This window comes from Falco punctatus, assembly GCF_963210335.1.
Source record: "Falco punctatus genome assembly, chromosome: 1".
NCBI classification, from domain to species: Eukaryota; Metazoa; Chordata; class Aves; order Falconiformes; family Falconidae; genus Falco; species Falco punctatus.
Window position 1 is genome coordinate 71,904,923 of NC_137580.1, and position 19,850 is coordinate 71,924,772.

Consider the following 19,850-nt stretch of genomic DNA (forward strand, 5'->3'; position numbering starts at 1 on the left):
TCAGACTCATTACGTTGTTCTGTCATTAATAATCACAGTGCAAAGTAATTGAATTTGTGATGTTATTACACGGGTCTTTGTCTAATCCGAAATGTGAGTGCAAGACTTTTTCTTTTGGTTTGATTTGGCTCCCATTGCAAGGCAGAATGAGCAGTTTTATTGTGCTATTTGTCAGTGATGCATTGGTATTACTTAACAGGTGAACTGCACCATACTGAAAATGAATGTGGGGAGGAGCAAGGGCACATCTCCAATTACATGCCTTATTATGTAAATTACAGGTGGTAGGTGGTGAGAGCCCTGCAAAATGGATGGGCTGGTTAAAATCCTGCCAGTACTTCTTTGTAATGTGTACCAAGAATAATCATGAGTAAAACTGGAAGCTCTGTTTCCAGGTGTGCTTATGATACTTGCTTTCTCTTAAATGAAAGAAACAAATCTGATTGAAAATATCTGAATGTAAAGAATTACCTCCTATCTTCAGTCTGGTGGAGAGGGGAAGGAAATATATTGTTTTCTTGGTGCTCCCCCTCCTTCTCATTAGCAAACTGGAAAGTTTTAGTTCATGTTGTATAAACAATCTGAATCAATTTCACACTAAGCAGGCTTTACAGATCCAAGCAATATTCTAAAACGGTGTATATTAAATACCTATCTATATGTGTGTGTGCATGCATGTATTCATTATTGGATCACTGAGCTTTTAAAAAGAATAATCCTTCAAAACATTCTGAAGATGTTCTGAAGAGATTATGCAAGATTTTATATAAGTAGAAAAACAGTCTTTTTAAGAGTCATCTATGTTGTCTTTTTTACTACTATTTCTTCTACAACTACAATATTTGCTTTTATTTACTTAAAAGCTGACTTACTGGATAGCTTCATGTGATGTGCATCTCACTGTTTTGTTGGCCTTGAGAGGGCTTGGCATCCCAGAGGTCTTATTTCAACGTGTTTCAGTTAAGCACTTGTAATATGAGACACACAGACCACAAAATAATAGATAGCAGCAGTGAGTAGCTGCCCTCTCATTTCAAAAACTAATGAAAGCTCTGGGAAAGAAGAGACCAAAAATTTCTAAAAATGAAACAATGTTAACACAGGGTTTGTGAAACTAGCAGCTTATTCTAGCAGCTTGCATGCATAAACCCCTTGAGTTTTATGATTTGTATTTATATTTTTCCAGATGAGTAATTAAATTTTTGAGGTTTTATGTGTAAAGTTAACAAAATCATCAGAGAATCTTTGAAGGCCTTTCAAGCTACCATTACTATGCTGAGTAAGCTTGTGCCACAGTAAACGGCCACTGCTGATGACCTGTGGATGTCCAGCAGGTACAAAGAGCAGACTGAATTCATACTGGAAGCAGACCCGAGGAAGCGTCAGCATCTACACGTGAAAGACACTTCCTTCACACTCCTCAAAGTGTAACTCAAAATTTTCATTAGAAAGACACTTCACCATCAAGCCTGGAGTAACATTCTAACGAAGCAGTAAACCCATGCAGCCATTAGTTAGAGAGCTAAATTCTGCTGCTGTTTTAGTTTTACCAGTGTAAATTGAAATAACTTCTGGAGAAAACACATGAATATTCTTGATTTACAATGAATGAAGTATATAATGGAGGCAAATGGTCATACATAATGGTAAAAGCAATTTAGATATTTCATTGCTGATTAATCCACACATGTAGGAAGATGAGCATTATAGCTTGCAGATTGTTCTCTGGCTTCATTCAGATAGCCGAGCAGTCAATAGAGTTATCTAATTTGGATTTTGCACAAATTAAGAGACAACACCAAACAATTTGTTCAGTTGGAGCAGAGAACACTGGAAGCAAATGTTGGTCTTTTTCTAGTTTTCTGGGTTTCCATTATATTGCTATGTGACTCACTGTAAATTAAAAGAAACATTGCTGAAAATATTTGGTGACTTCTTACTTCAGAATCTTCTACAAAAGTGAAATTGGGTGCCAGAGAAATATGTGGGCAATGGTATTTTCATCATGAAATTATTTTTATTTGAGGAACGTCTGTGAAGAAACTTTTATGCGTTTCTGTACAGAATTGAATCATTTTGACTGAAAAAATTGTAACTGTAAATATGAAGTGGTAGAATATGTCATGAGTTTTCTTTCAAGCAATCATGACTCAGTCCACAAACTAATAACAATATTGTGAACTTTTGTAAAACTTTGTTTCTCAGGTTCTTAGTCAGGGAAATGTATACAGTGAAAATGGATTTCTATAGGTCTCAGTGCCAGAACAGGAGGGAGCTGTCTGGATCATGCCTTGAGAATGATGGAAGCTGACTCAGTTCAGCTGAATTTTATAATAGAAGTGTAGTGGGTTTGCATAGCAATGTTTTGGTAGGGGGGGGACTACAGGGGTGACTTTTGTGAAAAGATGCCAGAAGCTTCCCCCATGTCCAACAGAGCCAATGCCAACAAGCTCCAAGGTGGATCCACCACTGGCTAAGGCTGAGCCCATCAGCGACGGTGGTAGTGCCCCTGCAATAGCATATTTAAGAATGAAAAAAAAAAAAAAAACCCAAACCAAAAAAACAACCCCACAAAAACCCTGTGCCAGAAGGAGAGAGGAGTGAGGATTTGTGAGAGCAACATCTCTGCAGACACCCAGGTCAGGGAGCAAGGAGGGGCAGGCAGTGCTCCAGGCACCAGAGCAGAGATCTCCTGGCGGCCTGTGGTGAAGACCACGGTGAGGCAGGCTGTGCCCCTGCAGCCCATGGAGGTTAACGGTGGAGCAGATATCCACCTCTAGCCCATGAAGGACCCTTGCCAGGCAGGTGGATGCCTGAAGGAGGCTGTGACCTGTGGGCAGCTCGCACTGGAGCAGGTTTGCTGTCAGGACTTGTGACCCCATGGGGGACCCACCCTGGAGCAGTCTGTTCCTGAAGGATTGCACCCCGTGGGAGGGACCCACGCTGGAGCAGTGTGTGAAGAACTGTAGCCTGTGGGAAGGACTCACATTGGAGAAGTTTGTGGAGAACTGCCTCGTGTAAGAGGGACCCCACACTGGAGCAGGGAAACGTGTGAGGAGAAAGGAGTGGCAGAAACAACGTGTGATGAACTGACTGTAAGCCCCATTCCCTGTCCCCCTGTGCCACTCAGCGGGAGGACATAGAGAAATACGGAGTTTTAAGTCACTGGAAGAAAGGGTGGTCTTCCCTGGGTGGAAGGTGTTTTTTTTCTGATTTGAATGACAATAAATTAAACCAACTTCCCCAAGTTAAGTCTGTTTTGCCCATGATGGTAATTGCTGAGTGTTCTCTCCCTGTCCTTACCTTGACCCGTGAGCCTTTCATTATATTTCATCTCCCCTGTCTGGCTGAGGAGGGGAGTGATAGAGCGGCTTTGGTGGGCACCTGGCATCCAGCCAGGGTCAAACCACTACAAGAAAAACCTAACCAGAGTAGAAAAGCTGGCATCTAGCTGGGAAGCCAGAGTTGAAATTTTATATGGGGAAAGGATAGTTCAAATCAATGCTCTTTGTGCTTGCAGGTCATGTTGCAAGTTCTTAATCACTGGCTGACTTGCTGCCTTTTGACAGTCTGTCATGAGGGATTCTTAAAGGCCAGGTTGAAATAACTCTATAGTATGTCAATGACTTCTGTTTTATGACAAAGTAAGCTAATATTTATTTAAAAAAAAAAAAACAAAAAAACAAAAAAAACAGAAAACAAAAACACACACACAAAAAAAAACCAAAAAACCAAAACCAAACAAACAAAACCCTCCAAAACAAAACAACAACCAAAACCCAAAGAGAAAGAATTCTGTAATAGCTGAGATACTCTTGTATGTAATAACTCGGAGGGAGTGAAATTCAGCTCTTACTGAAAGCAACGGTGGCATTAATCTAAAATCTTATTGATCAATTTAATTCTCCAGAAAACTTGATAAGTTTTCATATTCTAACTTGAAAATACACAGCGTAGCCATACCAGTTACAAATGGTGAAGAAAGAAAATTCAGGAGTCCTTCCCCCCAAGAGGCACATCCTAATTCGAGATCTTGGTGTGCAGCTATTAGTAAACTTCATCCTCATATTTGGATGAAAAAATGTATGTGTTAACCTTGGTTCAGAATTTCAAGAAATGAATGCTGAGAAGAAAAGAGGAAAGAAACTGTTGGTCTGCAAATAGCGGGTAGTGATGGCATATTGTGGAGGTGATAATATTCTTAGCAGACAGTACTTACCTTCGGTTTTCTCAATAAGCTCTGATACATTTGTATTACCAGGTAAATCCTGCCTAGGCTTGCAGCTGCTTAAAAAAAAAATTCCCTTTTTCAGTAATCGCCTACCAGCTGGGATGGAATTTGATCCTTTTCTTATATCTGTAGACCTCACTTTCTCCTTGCTTTTTAAGAACCCGGTTGCAGTGCTTGTGAGTTTGTGTAGATAAAGTGAGTTATTTTGTCAAATGAGTATGAATAAAGGAAGCTTCATGAACTCCACTGTCCTGTCTCCTGATATGTATCTGCTTAATGGGCATCTGCGCCTCGAACAGAGACTCACCTCCTTTGCCCTCTTTGCAGGAACGTTCCCTGTTGGTACTACCTCTGCAAGGTGAGGGAGCTAAGAGCACCTGGGATGCTTGAGCAGAGCTGTAGCTGTTTTGAATTGCACCTTTTTGATTAAGATAACTTCCCAAGCATCTTTAAAGGATGTGACAAAGTAACCTGAGGAAACGGTGGTACTTACAGCAGCAAATTTCTGCTTTTGATAATAGAGAATGCAAATACTACTTTCTATTTGGTTTTACAGATATTTCCTCTTTTTTTGAGAGAGATATCCTACTTTAATGTATGATAAAGGACAGAAACAGTTTTTTGGGCTTAAAGCACAGCCCATGGTGTTCCTCCTCCTGCTTCTCAGGCCATGCACAAACACAGAGGAGGGTGGCAGAAACGGCTTTCCCCTGCGGTCAGCCGTGCGCAGGGTGTCCTGTAGGCAGGGGAGCGCCTGTGCCTCCCTGTGAAAGCAATGGCAACAGCATTTGCACTGTGGCTCTGTAAAATTAGGAAGGGTAAGAGTTAGAGCTGCAGCACCAATATAAGGAATTGTAGGGTAGGTAAGTTAACCTTCTACAGAGAGAAAGAAATCATTAACATTAAAAAAGGAGGTATATACTTCAGCTGTATTGGAGGTAAATTTTGAAGATGTCCTACAAATAACTGAGTGAAGGTTAAGTTTGAACAGTAGAGACATCTGAAACAAGCAGGAGAATTTTAGATGCTTAAAAACAATGAGAAGGAAAAAAGCTGGTCCAGCCATTGTGAGACTGTGTTGCTTTATTAATGCCGAGACTTTATATTGCCTACTCCAAGTATGATGTGCCAAATTGAAACGATTGTGTAAGTACAGCCAGCTGCTGTGCTGGCCTGCAGTTTGTTGGATGACTCTGCTTGAGTTTCATTAGCTTATACTAAGGAGGAAAAAGGGAGGGATTTGTATGATATGTATGCTAGTGTGTCTTAGTGTGCAAAGATTAACCCACTCGGCATGGACATGATGATACAGTGGAACAGTTGTTTTCTGCTATAGTAAGTGGTTTTAGAAGTGCACAGATGGATTTATCTAAGGAAAATGAATCTCATTATGTTTTCTTTGATTTGGTTCAGACGGGTATGAGATTGAGACTTTGATGATAAACTCTTAATTTTAGTTTTTGGTCTCTGTTCAAATATAAGGTCTTTTTTTTAATTATTATTATTATTCCCTAAGTTTTCCAGAAAAAATATCTGTATCTGTTAGAAAAGCCCTTTGAAAAGGGTAACCGCTTTGCTAAGAATTGTCCAACCTTTTCCACAGTGCTGCAGCAAACACACAATGAGAGATTGTGTGTTTTGTTTCAAAAGTGCATCATTCACTGTGAAGGAAGATAAACAACCAAAACTTGCAGAGAAAATACGTCATTATTGCTCATTCACAGCACCCAGGGCAGCAGTGAGAGCCAAGGGATTTCTGCTAAAGCCAGTAAAGAAACCATTTGCCAAGTGATGTTGGCTCATTTTGTGTTCAGGCCGCTGAGCACAGGTGCCTCTGGAAAGGTGCACAGTGTCCTTTATTTGACCCTCTTTGATGTCAGAGAAAGCTGCTTGGTTTTCCTCTATCTTTGAACTGCTGCTTGGAGTGAAAAATCTAAAAATAAAAAATTAAAAATAAAAAAAAAAAGAAAGAAAAAAAGAACAAAAAAGGAAGTTAATTAAAAAATTAAAAAAAAAACAAACACACCACAAAGAAAATCTGAATGGAACCTGATTTCATTTCTTCAGGCTTTTGGTTTATTTTGAGATCCTAAAAAGCCTCCTTCCTTTCAGGATGAATCCACACAGTATTATTATCTTCCTGTTGGTAGTGTAGGAGGAAGTGTCCTTTTTACTAGGACAATCTGTTCTTGCTGGAAAGGAAGATTATAAACAGAACTTTATATGAATGACTATGAATGACTGAAGAGGGAAAAAGAGAAAGTAAAATGGCAGTTTTCTTATGATTTTGTTTGGGGGTTTTTTTTGGTGGGGTTTTTTTTGTGTTTGTTTTTTTTTTTTTTTTCCCTTGAAACAGTTTACTTACCTCAGCTTTAAAGGAGTGCAGCATTTTGATGGCCAGAAGCCTATCCACAATTTTTCCTCTGAATTCTAGCTTCAAATGAATTTTCCCTGCCCTATGTCCCTGCTTCCAATGAAACAAAATAAATCTCAAGCTGAAAATTTTTACTATGTGCAGCTACTAGAGCTCCTGTCTGATTTCATGGATTTTGGACAAAATGACAAAAAAAAAAAAAAAAAAAAAAAGACATAAAGTAGAAATACTGGTATATACCAGAATGCTCCGTCAGGCACTTTCAGTAAAGCTTTGCTGCTTTGTGCCCCAGGATCTGTAATTCCTAATTGGAGTCATAGATTTGTTGTATAGTCAGAACTTGTAAATGCTGAATATTTTATAAATAACATTTTCAATAAAGTATAAACAGACTGGAAAAAATAGGCTGCAGCCTAAATAAATGCTCATTTACTTTAGACAGAAGTTGAAGTTAAGGATACATGGTCAAAAAAAGCTAGGCTTGGATTACACAATTTTTCTTCCAAAATAAAAAACTAAGTACAAAAGACCATTGTTCTTCCTATCTATTGGGTGAGATTACATGAAAGTTTTATTGTAATTTGTTCCCTTTAGTACCCTTTAGTATGTTATATTAGTTAAAACTGCACTGTTACTAGCATTACTTTGTTCATTTCTTTTGCTTTAAGTTATTTATGAAAGTAACCCATTTATGAAGTCTCATTTTTTGCTTAGAAACAGATGTTAGGTAATGATAAATCAAATTCTACACATCCCTGCATGAAAACCGTTGCGGTTATTTTAGCTTTGCACTGTACAGGTGCTTTGTCATTGAAATATGGACGATATCTCAGCTAGATTTTATTGTCACATTTTTTTGCTTTGTGTGGGTCTTGGGACAAATGTCACTGGTTTAAATTTAAATGTAAATTATTAAAGCAACGTAGCACTAATTAAGAAGTCTGTTCTTTCTCCTGACTGTACAATTGACTTTCCCAGTGATACCTGGAGAATCGTTTAGTCTCTGTATGCTTTAGTTTCTTCTTTGCTGGTTTCTGACTGCTGCTTATGTGTGTGACAAAAAGTGTGAGAGGGAAGCTCTGAACCAAAGGACTCTGCTGACATTCAATAGAAACAGAGAAGAGAGATTGTAGTTCTGATTTCTGAATATTGTAAAGATTTAGTTTTCATTCCAATATGGAACCAAAACAACATCAGAAATTCAGAAACTGTTTTAAAAAGAAGTGTGTGTGGGAAGCTATTGTTGCCCAGACAATTCTGAAATGGTATTACACATAGTCAGTAAAAGATTTTATGCAAGGGTATCTAAAAGCAAAATACTACAATACTTGAATGGAAAGCCCCATACAGATGCTTGTCAGAAAACAGGAAGCATTTCCATTACCTCTGTTGCTGCTGTATCTTGCCTTACCCAGTCAGCCTTTGGAAGCAGCCACACCTTTGAGAAGTGTACTGAAAATGTAAGATTGGCATTCCAGGTGAATATTTTCTCAGATTTTTCAGAGGGCAGCCTTCCATAATAGGGATCATTAGCAGAGATCCTCTTCCTGTCACACTTTGATTTCTAATCCCATGTAATTCAGGGTTGGTTTATAAGCTGAAACATGAAGGCATACAAGATAGCTTGCATAATTGTGAATGGTCTTCATGCTAGTCAAACAAGAAATGAATTCTCTCTTGAATAAATATGCACTTCTCTTACCAACTGGTTTCAATTTTGTAAGTATTTTTAAAAGAAAATTAAGCCACTTCTTGCAGGAAATTGAATGCTAAATTTGAAATCTCGTTTTCAATTTTATTTGAATGTAATTTCAATTCAGACTACTGTGATCTGACTAATAACATTTCCTGAGTTTTTTTGTTTTGTATTTCTTCATGGAGTCTTGCTCAGGAAATACACACATGTGCCATTTACCATATTTTGTATGTGCAAATAAATTTCTGGATGACTGTATACAGAAATGGACATTTTCTCACATTATAAATATCTGGTAAATAATAAAATTACGTGGTGTCCATGTGAGTGGACTGTAGATATCAGCACTCAGCTTAAACTGTTCCTGCCTACATCAGCCTAGCACAAGGGCTAGGGCAGTAGGACACGCTGGTGTTGCATCTGTCTTGACCTGTCCCTCTGCACAAGAACAAGTTTCAGTTTGTTTGTTCTTATGCTTGGATCTGATCTGTTGGAACACTTGACCACTGATGAATGAGTTGGGGGTGGTGTCTGGAGGGGTTGTAGTTCTCTGCAGTAACATTCTTCCTTAGTCTTGCTCACCAGAAACACAAATTGCCCCAGGATGTTCGTTAGATTTTATATAAAGTGGTAGATCATAAGGTTGTTTGATTTTGGGGTGTTTTATACATGTTTTTTTTTATGTCATTAAAAGGCGAGGAGTAAGGTTATTCAGAACCAGAGAAGTAGTGGTTCTGCCGGGTGGACTACTGGTTCAGTAGCACAAAGTGCAGGTGCCCCAGTGTTTCCTGGGAGTGAATTCAGTACAGTTAGATTTTACTATCAATTTGCGGACTTAAACAGCTATACTGTTTTTACTGCTTTGAGCAAAAATTTTCTTTTGGCCTCACACTAACAGTTTTCATCATGGTGGTGGGATATGTAGGATATTGCTGTCAGCAGGGAGCATGTATTCAGTTAGCTTTCAGCTGGAATTCTCCACATCTAAAGATTCATTAATGCTTATCCCCCTTGGATATCGTTCTCCAGCAGTTTAACACTACCCAGAATGGCTTTCATCCCCTGTGCCATGCTTCCTGGGATTGCCGCTCGCTGCTTCAGTTCTTTTATTGGCTCTTTGCAGCATGCCCCAGTTCTGGTTGCATGGGTTTCCATCTCACTGACCGTCCTTAATAGCTGCTCATATTTGTCACCCAGTCCAGCTGCAGTGAACATCAGATGGGTTTTCACACCTTTTTCCAACAAGGTGGTGGTTGTTGAGACTGTGGGCTAAGGGATCTGCTGGAGCACACTGCTTCTGGTTACTGGAGTTGGCCACTCCACAGGCCAGCTACTGAGGGTGCACCCCTTGGTGTGTAGGGAAAAAGCTCCTGCTACCATTTTATTTTGACATTTTTTGAGCCTCTAGTGTTCTTTTCACTCATCAGCAAGTTTGCTTTGTGTTGCCTTTCTGCTATTAACACAGCAGCAATAGCCACTTGGGGACCCACTGGAGTGCAACCACTTCTGCTGGAAATCCCCCGCATTTCCCTCTAAATTACCATCATCCTGCTGAGATGTACTTGCTGCCATTAGACTTTTATACAAAGACTGGTACAAAATCAGATTTTTTAATATCACCCTATGGAATTATTCTGGAGGAAACCCAGTGTTTGTGAGACTAATTACTGACTGGTGAGACACCTTTTAAGCAGGTATGCTGCAGTGGTCCTAGTTCTCAGCTTTTTGGTGTTAATGTGAAATTGCAACAACTTTATTCAAATTAATAGAGTGCTTCTGGATTTCCAAAATGTCATTGGGACCAAGTTATTCTTCACTTGATTCAGCACTATTATTCATAAGTATTTATTTTATATAGGAGATCAAGGTCAGTCCTTCATATCCTTATAAAAATTCTGAGGAATTTATTGACAGGTCTAAACTGCCCTTCAGTTAGGCTCTGATGAAAGGCAAAAGAGTCCACCTCAGACTGGTTCTTCAGTATGTGTTCAAAATTTTGGATTTTTTTTTCCTTTAGGCTATGATCTTGCAGTTGGTGGGATTCTGCCCCTGCATGTTAGTAACTCTGTCATTTCTCTTGGTATAAAAAGAGGTAAACACCAAACCAATGCCATCTAGTTTATTTTAACAAAAAATGTAATTATAAAAATGAAAATATTAACATGTAACCAAGACAACACTTCTCATGCTGTACAGCTCAAGGGTTGTTTATTACATTATTCTTAAATGATTATTTTGCTTTACAGTGCCTGACAGAAATGAATTTTGTTCTTGGAAATTACCAAAGTTGCTCAAGAGTATGCTTCTGTTTTGAAAAAAGAGATTATGGAATATCATTCTTTTTGGTCTTGATTATCAGTAACTCAGTAGAAGAGGGTGAGGAAAAATATAAAATAATTCATCTTAACTTTCACCAGGCTGTATTTGGATCTTGCCAAATGTCATGGTTTAACCCCAGCTGGCAGCTAAGCACCAGGCAGCCTCTTGCTCACTGCCCCCCCCCCCCCCCCCCCCCCCACACACACACACAGTGAGATGGGTGAAAGGTGAAAGTTAGAAAACTTGTAGATTGAGATAAAGACAGTCTAATGGTCAAAGCAAAAACTGTGCACAGGAGCAAAGCAAAACCACTCCCCATGGGCAGGCAGGTGTTCAGCCATCTCCCGGAAGGCAGGGCTCCATCACGCATAATGGTGACTTGGAAAGACAAATGCCATCACTCAGAACATCCCCCCCTTCCTCCTTCCCTCAGTTTTATATGCTGAAGCATGATGACATGTGGTATGGAATATCCCTTTGGTCACTTGGGGTCAGCTGTCCTGGTTGTGTCCCATCTCAACTTCTGCACCTCCAGCCTTCTCACTGGTGGGGTGGGGTGAGAAACAGAAAAGGCCTTGACCCTGTGTAAGCCCAGCTGAGCAATAAGTAAACCAATCCTGTGTTATCAACACTGTTTTCAGCACAAATCCAAAACATGGGCCTGTAGTAGCTACTGTGAAGAATATTAAGTCTATCGCAGCCAAAACCAATATACCAAGTTAGACGTGAATATTTGTCAATATCTTTTGGTATTTGCTCTGGATCCAACAAAAGGAGACTTTTTTTGACCTCTTTTTATGACACTTAATTCTGGCATACTCTCTCTTCTCTTTTGGGACCTCACATTCCCAATATGCGGAGTTTTGCTCCCTGACAGCTGCCTTCCTTCACCCATGAGTGCTCCCTTGAATGCTCCTGTGTCACTACCATGCCCCAGTTTGGTTAAGAGGGGGCACCTCCCTGCCACCTCCTCTGTGGTGAGGTCTGTCAGGAGGGCAAATGGGAGAGAGATCCACCAAACCCCCAAATACAAGTTACCTATTTGAAATAGACATAAACATGGAAATGGCAGCGTTGGTATGTTCATATACAGTGCGCAGCCATTAATAATAAGAAAACATGCAAATTATTATCTGCCTCAATTTCAATATCTGGATTTAAAATGCTGTGCTTTAAGAGAATTTGTTTGATCAAGAGATGGTACTACAAAATAAGAGCACATTTCAGCATTGTCAATGCAGCTAATGTACCTTTTGTATACTTCAGGAATGAAACCGTCAAGTATGATGCTAGAAGTGTGTTACACCACTTCTCTCTTGTGTGTGTTATAGCTTGGTGCTTTAAAATCAACATGAATAATTATCTGTACAAAAAGGCTTCTTAAAACACTTGGAATGGTGTGGATATGCTTTTTATCTGCAAAGGTTTGGTGTCTTCTTTTAAAAGACTGTGTGTATTTTAATGACCAGAAGATATGCTATTTGTGAATGTGAATATGTGAATTCTAGATTGAGAGGAAAGGTATGGAAATTATTTACGAGAGGAAAGAAAAGATTGTTTACTTTCACCTGGTAGCATTGCTATTTTACAGCCAGTTTCTAATAGCATATTCAGGTAAAATTTTCCCAGAATTTTGACTGTTGAAGTTGGAGAAAACAGATATCCCAGGTTTGTTCAAATATTACATTTTTGTTGCTTTTGGGAGCTATGCTATTTAGGTTATGGAGCTAGATGTATTTGTTTCTAAATCCAGGTTTTCATCCCAGTTTTTCAGAAGTATTTGAAATACCTTATTATTAGAAGTATATAAAAGCTGAAAAAAATATTTGCAACCAATCATCAGGGACAGTTTTATATGTTAACTGTTAGGATTCCAGGGTACTAGAATTTGAGGGGGTGGGGGAGTGTGGGGGATGGAATTTCACCTAGTTTTGCAAATAAATTTTGCAGAAAGCCAAAATTTAGGAAAGGCAAAGTGCATAATTTTGGCCATTTTAGAATGAAATGGCTAAGATGTTTCAAAATCACTTTTTGACTACCAAACTGTAACTTCAATAGTGTTAAGAACCCAAATATGAAGCTTAATACTTGGGTTTAGACTGAACAAACTATTTAATTAAAATCCATATCAAACATGTGTTTCATCTTAAAAAAGCCAAATTCTATCCTTTGTAATTATGGCCATTTGTTCAACAGTTCTTTTTAGAACTTTTTATTCCTATTTGCCAATATTCACAGCTATTTGTTTGCATTCTTATTCTTTTAAAGAATAACATTTTGAGCAAATGATAGAAGCAGGCAGGTGACATCCACCAGATGAATAGACCACTGTTTAATTCTCAGTCCTAGGAAGTCTTTAAAACTTAAATAAATAAATAAATAAATAAATGCGTATGTCACCGTTATGATTAAAATGACAACCAAGACCCTTTGTTAAATCAATCGTATCGTCTGGAGAACTTAAGGAATCACTAAGAACACACCCTAGGACATAATCTGGTCAGTGATGGGGAAAGGGATAAGTCATGTATGCTGTGAAGCCTGCACAATTCAGTTTGCAGCCTGGCATTGCTGTTATTTGTCTCCTAATAAATCTAGAAGGAGGTAATAACGTCCAGTGCTATAGCTGCACATAAGTAAATTGCAATTGTTTTAGTTTTTATGATTTATCTATCAGAAATTACTGCAGGAAAGTTTGCATGGTCTCTAATTCATAAGTGAACTATTAAGTAAAGAGTTGGGCACGCAACAGATGATCACAGTAGTGGAGAAGCAGTAGCTTACCACCTCTAATGCTGAACAAGCTGTTAGCAATGCTAGTCTGAGTGTGTGTCTCTGTGGGGTTTGGAAGTTGTGGAACATGCACATTTATGGTGGTAGCACCCTCTGTCACAGCTTCCTTGCAGGTGATAGATGCCAAATACTTCCAGCTGCTAAAATGGGGACAGGTCATCTGGCTTTTTGTGACTTTCACTTTTTCAATAATAATTATGTAAACTATTCCCAGACTGAAATATAAAATAAACAATCCTACCGTTTGTTTACTTGGTGTAAAAGATGTTTGCTGGTGCACTGCATTTAAGAATGGTAAGATCTTGCTAGCACTGCTCCTGGTAAAACTGTCATTTGTTTCAGTAAGTGGAATTAAGGCTGCTGAAATATATTCTTTGGTAAAGTATTTGGTTTTAGTATTAGCATCCCTTCACTTAAACGGCAGAAGTCTTATATAAATATCACAACATATTAAAAAAAAAAAAAAAGAAAAAAAAGAAAAAAAAAGGATGATGTAGCTTCAATTTCTAGATTATTGCAATAAAACTGAGTGATAGAAGCAACTCCTTTTCCTCCAGGAGTATAAAAAAGGAGTGAACAGAGTAGGTTTGTTCAAGGAGTAAGGTTAAAACTCTTAGGAATGGATTCTCAGATCGGTATCCTAAAGGGAATGAAGGCATTTCTCTTCCTTAAGGCAGGTACCAACACTCTGGAGAGGTGAGATTTCTTGAGCACCTGCAGGGTTAGTATTTCCTAGTAACTAGATCAAGGTAACTGCCTGCCTTCTGTGCACATAGTTTAGATGATCTTGCATGCACTGTAATAAATTATTAACTCTTGAAATCAGAGTGGTTTTTTTCAGTCTTGAGCTTCTTTACTGTGCCACCTCCCTGGAAACTTCCCAAATCCCTCACTGGAACCAGTCCATATGCAAAGAAAATATACTTCTCTCCCCATGGTCTGTACAATGCATGCATATTTTTTCTCTCTCTTGCAAGCTCTCACACAAATTAAACTGTAATTATGAATCTGTATCAGGTATCAAATCAAAATGCTAGCTACTAAACCACAGATTACAGCAGTAATCCCCCCTGCCTGACAATCCCTAGTCCTTTGCGAACAATTGGGCCATTTATTACTCTACTAGTCTAAACAATTGTATCATAATAGCTGAAGTGAAACATTGCCACATAAATCAAGGTGCTTGCTTTTTCTAGTGTCTTCAAGGCATTCAGCTCAAGGTGATGTAAAAAAATTCTAGCTGGACTACAGAAATATGAAAAATGTAAGAGAACTTGCTGTGTGCTCTGTGAGGTGCTGGTCATAAATTAGACCCTACGGTGTTATGTCGTACAAACTAGTCGGTAACATTGCAAGCAGTTATTTCCCAGGAAGCTGGGACAAATAGGTTTATTATTATTTTTTCATGCACACCTGTTTTGTTTTGTTTTTTGGTATGTAATTTCATCCTTTTTCTTAAAAATTGTTTTTTCCTTCCCACCCCTCCCACCACTATGTTTTCCTTCTGAAATTCTCGGGATAAATCCAGAGGAGTTGTGGTAAGGAGAGACTGTGTGAAAATTACTGATGCTTAGATGCGGTTGAACTGAAGAAACAGAGGGTTGCTGGACCAGGATCTGATCTTCATTAGGATGACAGGAAAAAAAAAAAAAAAACCGGCTGATTTTAGTGGAGCTATTCCGTGTTTCTACGGATATATAGAGGAAGCAGAATAAAGCCCAGTCACGGACCTAGGATTTTCATTCCTATCATACTACTTGCTGTATTTCCAAATTTTCCTCTAGATAAATATACAACAACTGGTGGAGTTAAAGGGTGCTAGAGATATTAAATAGCTTCATTTGGAAGAAGTTGGATTTAGGATCTACTTAAGGACTGATGAGCTGAATATATTTCACTGATGGAGAAAAAAAAACCTCAAAAAAAGCTTAGAGCAGCAGGAGCCAGTAACAACTGAGTGGGGGAAGGAATGTGTAAAACCCTTTTACCCTTCATTTTTTCACTTTGTTACTGTTTTGCCAAGCCAGGGAAATTCCTAGTCCTTTGTTTCTGGGAAACATTTATACCAGTGCAAACATTGCTGCTGAGTCTGTGAAGGCAGGTTTAAAGCTTTGTACAACAATGCTGCCCTGAACTTGAGCTCTGTGCAAATGAATGGAGGAGAGAAAAACACTGCAAAAGGCAGACTTGCACATAAATGCAACAGCCTTTTCTAGACGCTTACTCAGTTAGTACTTCTCTGGCAATAGCCAGCCCCTCCAACAGCCCCAGCAAAGACTCATCCACTGCTCCAAATCTGCCTGTAAGTACATATTGTGCATTCCCTCTTTTTCCCATCCTAGCCTTAGCTATTTTGTGTATCAAAGACTAGGCAAGTCAGGAGCCACAGTGCTTCGAATTAGGTTTTAATCTGCTGCTGCTGACTCTCAGCTCTGTCATATTGCTTTTATTCACAGTGTCTTTCCCAAACAATAACATAAAGTACTCCTTGGAGAGTAGGTTCAAGAAGTAACTAACACTCAGGTTCATTAGGAAGTGTGTTTGTGAGCAAGCTTCAGGTTTTTCCATAACCCTTGACTAATTGTTTTTGTTTTATTTTTTGCAAATGCATCCTGTGGATAAAATTTGTGACTTAATTTGAAATTGCATTGCATTCTGTCATTACCTGTCTTGTTCCCCCACTTTACTAGTTTCCATGTTTCTGATAGATTTATGGGAAAAAAAGGCTTTTGCAATGAGGATTTCACTCATCTCTGTTTATTCTTTGCTAATACAAAAAATACAAACATAATAACCACTCTCTTCTCCTATGTCTGGTTTATTTAATGGATTTTATCATGGATATAAGTTCATAATTTAATTCCCTACATGTATTTCCAGCATGTAATTAATGTCAGCCTGGGAAATATTCCTTTAGTAGTTTCCATGATGGAAAAGTTGATATATTTATCACAGCATTCCAGTTCTACAGAAATTAACAATTCTTTCTTTTTTACTTTTTGCTACTGAAATCACAGAAACATACTTAATTTAAAACAAAACAAACAAACAAAAAAAAAGGTGAGAAAAATACAGAGAGCTAGACAGGACTCTGTGAGGAAGAGCAGGGCTCCATAATGAACTAGGCCACTTAGAATAGGCTTTTTCGAGAGGTTTGTGAATAAGTGTTCAAATAAGAGCCTTGAATTGACCTTATTTTCCTGTTGGTTACTGTGCTTTCCAGATTAAAAGCTGTTTTCTTTTATTGAAATCGAAAAGTGCCAAACATTGAACTTGCTTTGTAAGGCATTCATCAAGAGAGAAAATATTTCAGTGCAATGACATGACCTGACATTTTAAAGCAGATAACAAATGACACCTTGTCAATGCCACCAATTTATTATTCCCTCTCTTGTACCTCTGTGTCGCAGTGGGATACTACATTCTTTTTAATCATGGGCCTGTGTTAAACAAATTTTTACTAGAAAAGAATATAAAACACCCCTAGTTGTTTCCCACTCACTGACCTCCCAGCCATCCCACTGTAACATATAAAGACAAAGGCTGCATTAAATTTTTCATTATTTTATCCAATTTCTGATCCAATTATGTGAGGCTCTTCCATCACTAACATGAATGTATATGCTATAACGTCAACTGCTGCACATTAATCAGGCCTTTTTTTTTGTTCAGTGGACACTGGTGCTAAATCATCTCACTGAAAAAAAGTGGGACAAGAAAGAGATGTAAATGAGTAAGGAGGAAACTCTTTTTTGTGCAGTTACAGCAGGAAATCACTGGAGTGGGTGGCTTTCCAATCAAGCCCACAGAGACCTGGAAATGAACCAAGTTGTTCTGCACCTTTCATTTTCACCTAATTAACAAAAAAGAGACGCTTCTTCCCATGGCTTCACTGTTCACTACTTCTCATAAGCCTGCATCAGCCACTTGAACTGTGGTTAGGATGCTGGTCTTGTTTAATTCTTGTAATGAATACACCAGTAAAGCTGAAAATGTTTGGTGTTATTAAGGTTGATTTCTGGAAATGTGATAGAAGAAAGGCTTCTACTGGGAGGCATGGCTCTCTCATTGGAGTCTGGAGTGTTATCTTGGATACTGTGCAATTTTAGGAGCGAGTGAGAGTTAGGCTTTCAGGTGAGAAATACACAATAGCTTCTAAGTTTAATATTTAATTTATTTCATTGAACAGGGAGAACAAGATCCTCCATGTGATTTCTGCCTCTTAAGGGTCTTGGTCTCCAATTCAGGTCAGAGTTTAAGGTTATACTTATAATTAGCACTGGTAGGCATAAGCAGCTTAGAAGCTAGAGCACTGGGGGATTTTCCTGGGTCTTCAGAGTCAAGACTAGGGGTGACTTATATGGAGGAAACCAAAAAGTTCAAGAGAACAAAGCCATATTGGGTTGTGCAGACCCTTGAATTTGCAGCAAAGCCTGGTATTAGAAGAGGTGAACCTATTTTCTCAGGTTTTGGTATGGTTGCCTGGATATCTGGAAGGTCAGTTTTAGCTTGAACAACCCCATAGTTTCAGGAATATAAATGTTTCCTGGATTTCACATGACTTGAAAAGAGTGGCTGTTTACAGGGACATTGGCTTGTCTTTCTTCTTTGATACTCCATAGATTGAAATTAACCTTAATTTTAGAGTTACATTTGTGGTGATTAGGAATTCTTCTGAGTGCAGCATCTTCTCAAAAATCTTTTAACACAAACTGTTATACCCAACTTCAGGACTAGTTAGTTTTCTTGTGGTTGCACTTTTGTTTGTTTAGTTTTATTTTTGATTTTGTTTTCTTTTTTTTTTCCCCTGATATTAATTTAGCATTAAGTCTGTGATAGGAAGGAATAGTTTGCATCGCGTAATGTATGTATCTCATAATTGTTGGATGCATATTTGAAACCTTTTCCACAATAATTGGAAAAAAATATGTGGGTATGACATTCAGCACAAAATAAGTGGGGGGACTTGACTTGTTTTTCAGGCTTTGAAGTACTTGTGTTTATATTCTTTACTTTTTGAAATACCCAAGGAAATCTCTAGTCAAAGAGTTGTTAGAGCAAATAGACACTGAAACCAATACTAGATTTTTAAGAAAAAAGAGCATTTGGACTTTCAAGTTTAAATAGCAGAGTTTTATTCTTTTATGGATCAAACACCTTCCATGGTTAAAAGTATCATGGCTTTTAATACACAGTTTATGATTTCTGTTATTTCTTCTGCATAATGCAAACATCTTAACTATCACAGTAAATACAGGCATCTTAAATTTATGGTGTATTTGATTTCATTCAGCTGTGTCAGACAACAGCTCTGTATTATACTGCAGCATAAATAAGTATATATACAATATGGTAGTTAATACTTAGACTACAAATTATAGATGTACATTTAAACTAAAATAAAATCCAAAATCCAGCACTGGGAATGAAAGGCAGTGTTATGATTTTTTTTTTCTTTCCATTTCCTTAAGGTGAAATCGAGGGTTATTACTTCCAGGGTGGCTTTTACCTCAGGGATAACATGGCCCATTTTCACCAGAATTTCAGAGGCTTTCGTACAGCTTTTCTTTGTTATCTTCTCTTGATGGTGACATGCAGTGGCAGCGTATCACAACAGAGGTAACCTGCAAACCTCCTGCAAACTGTTGCAACACCTAAGTTACAATATGTAAAAGCCTCTTACAGCATGTAAGAGGCTGCCAGGACATAGCTTTTAAGAAGTGGTCAGAGTTATTGCAGTGTTCTCATGCTGTCAGGTACTCGTGCCAAAGCCCTCAGTGGGCTATCCACAGGCTCGCGGAGACAGAATGGGACAGACTGGGCTGAGTGCAAGATGAAACTTGAAGCCCAGTTTCCTGCTTTCTTAACGCTGGTGCTGTGAAATAGGACAAATACAGCCTGATCACCTTCAAGTTAACATGTTGGTGTAGCAACAACCAGGAGAGAGGTTTCAAGGATGGAGTGCAGCATCAGTTAAATGTCACCATGGGTGACTGGCTGGTTTAGGCTGCTTAAAGAGAATTAATATTTAACAATTGAATTACCTGTGTCACTCATCTCTTCAACTTTGTTGGTTTAGAAGAAATACTAGTGGATGATGGCAGTGTGGTGTATGTAGTGGGAGGCATACTGAGTGAAAGGGTTAAAAGACTCTATGTTGCAAAAATAACATAAAGATAGATATAAAAAAAAAAAAAAAGAGTTGTCTTATAAAGAAAATCTCGTTTCTCTAACTTTGCCGTCCTTAGTGTATTAGGGAGTAATATCTATGATACAGATGTAATATGGTATATGAGTTTCCATATTTGGCTAAACCTTCTACTCAAGTAAAGCTCCCTAGCGCAGCTAAGTCTGGTCAGCTGAGGATAAGAATGAGCGACTGAAATAAATAACTTTTTCTTCTTTCCAAGTAACAGCTTTTTGGCAGTCTTGGTAAG

General features: G+C 38.4%; 1 long non-coding RNA gene across 1 annotated transcript in view; it reads left to right on the plus strand.

Annotated features, from left to right (window-relative positions):
• The window catches only part of LOC308055436, a 210,625-nt gene that overhangs the window by 23,935 nt on the left and 166,840 nt on the right, over nt 1–19,850 (plus strand). The window contains exon 1 of the long non-coding RNA XR_013924527.1: nt 1–17,910. This exon is cut by the window's left edge and continues 23,935 nt beyond it. This is a non-coding gene — a long non-coding RNA (uncharacterized lncRNA). The remainder of the gene's footprint in view (nt 17,911–19,850) is intronic.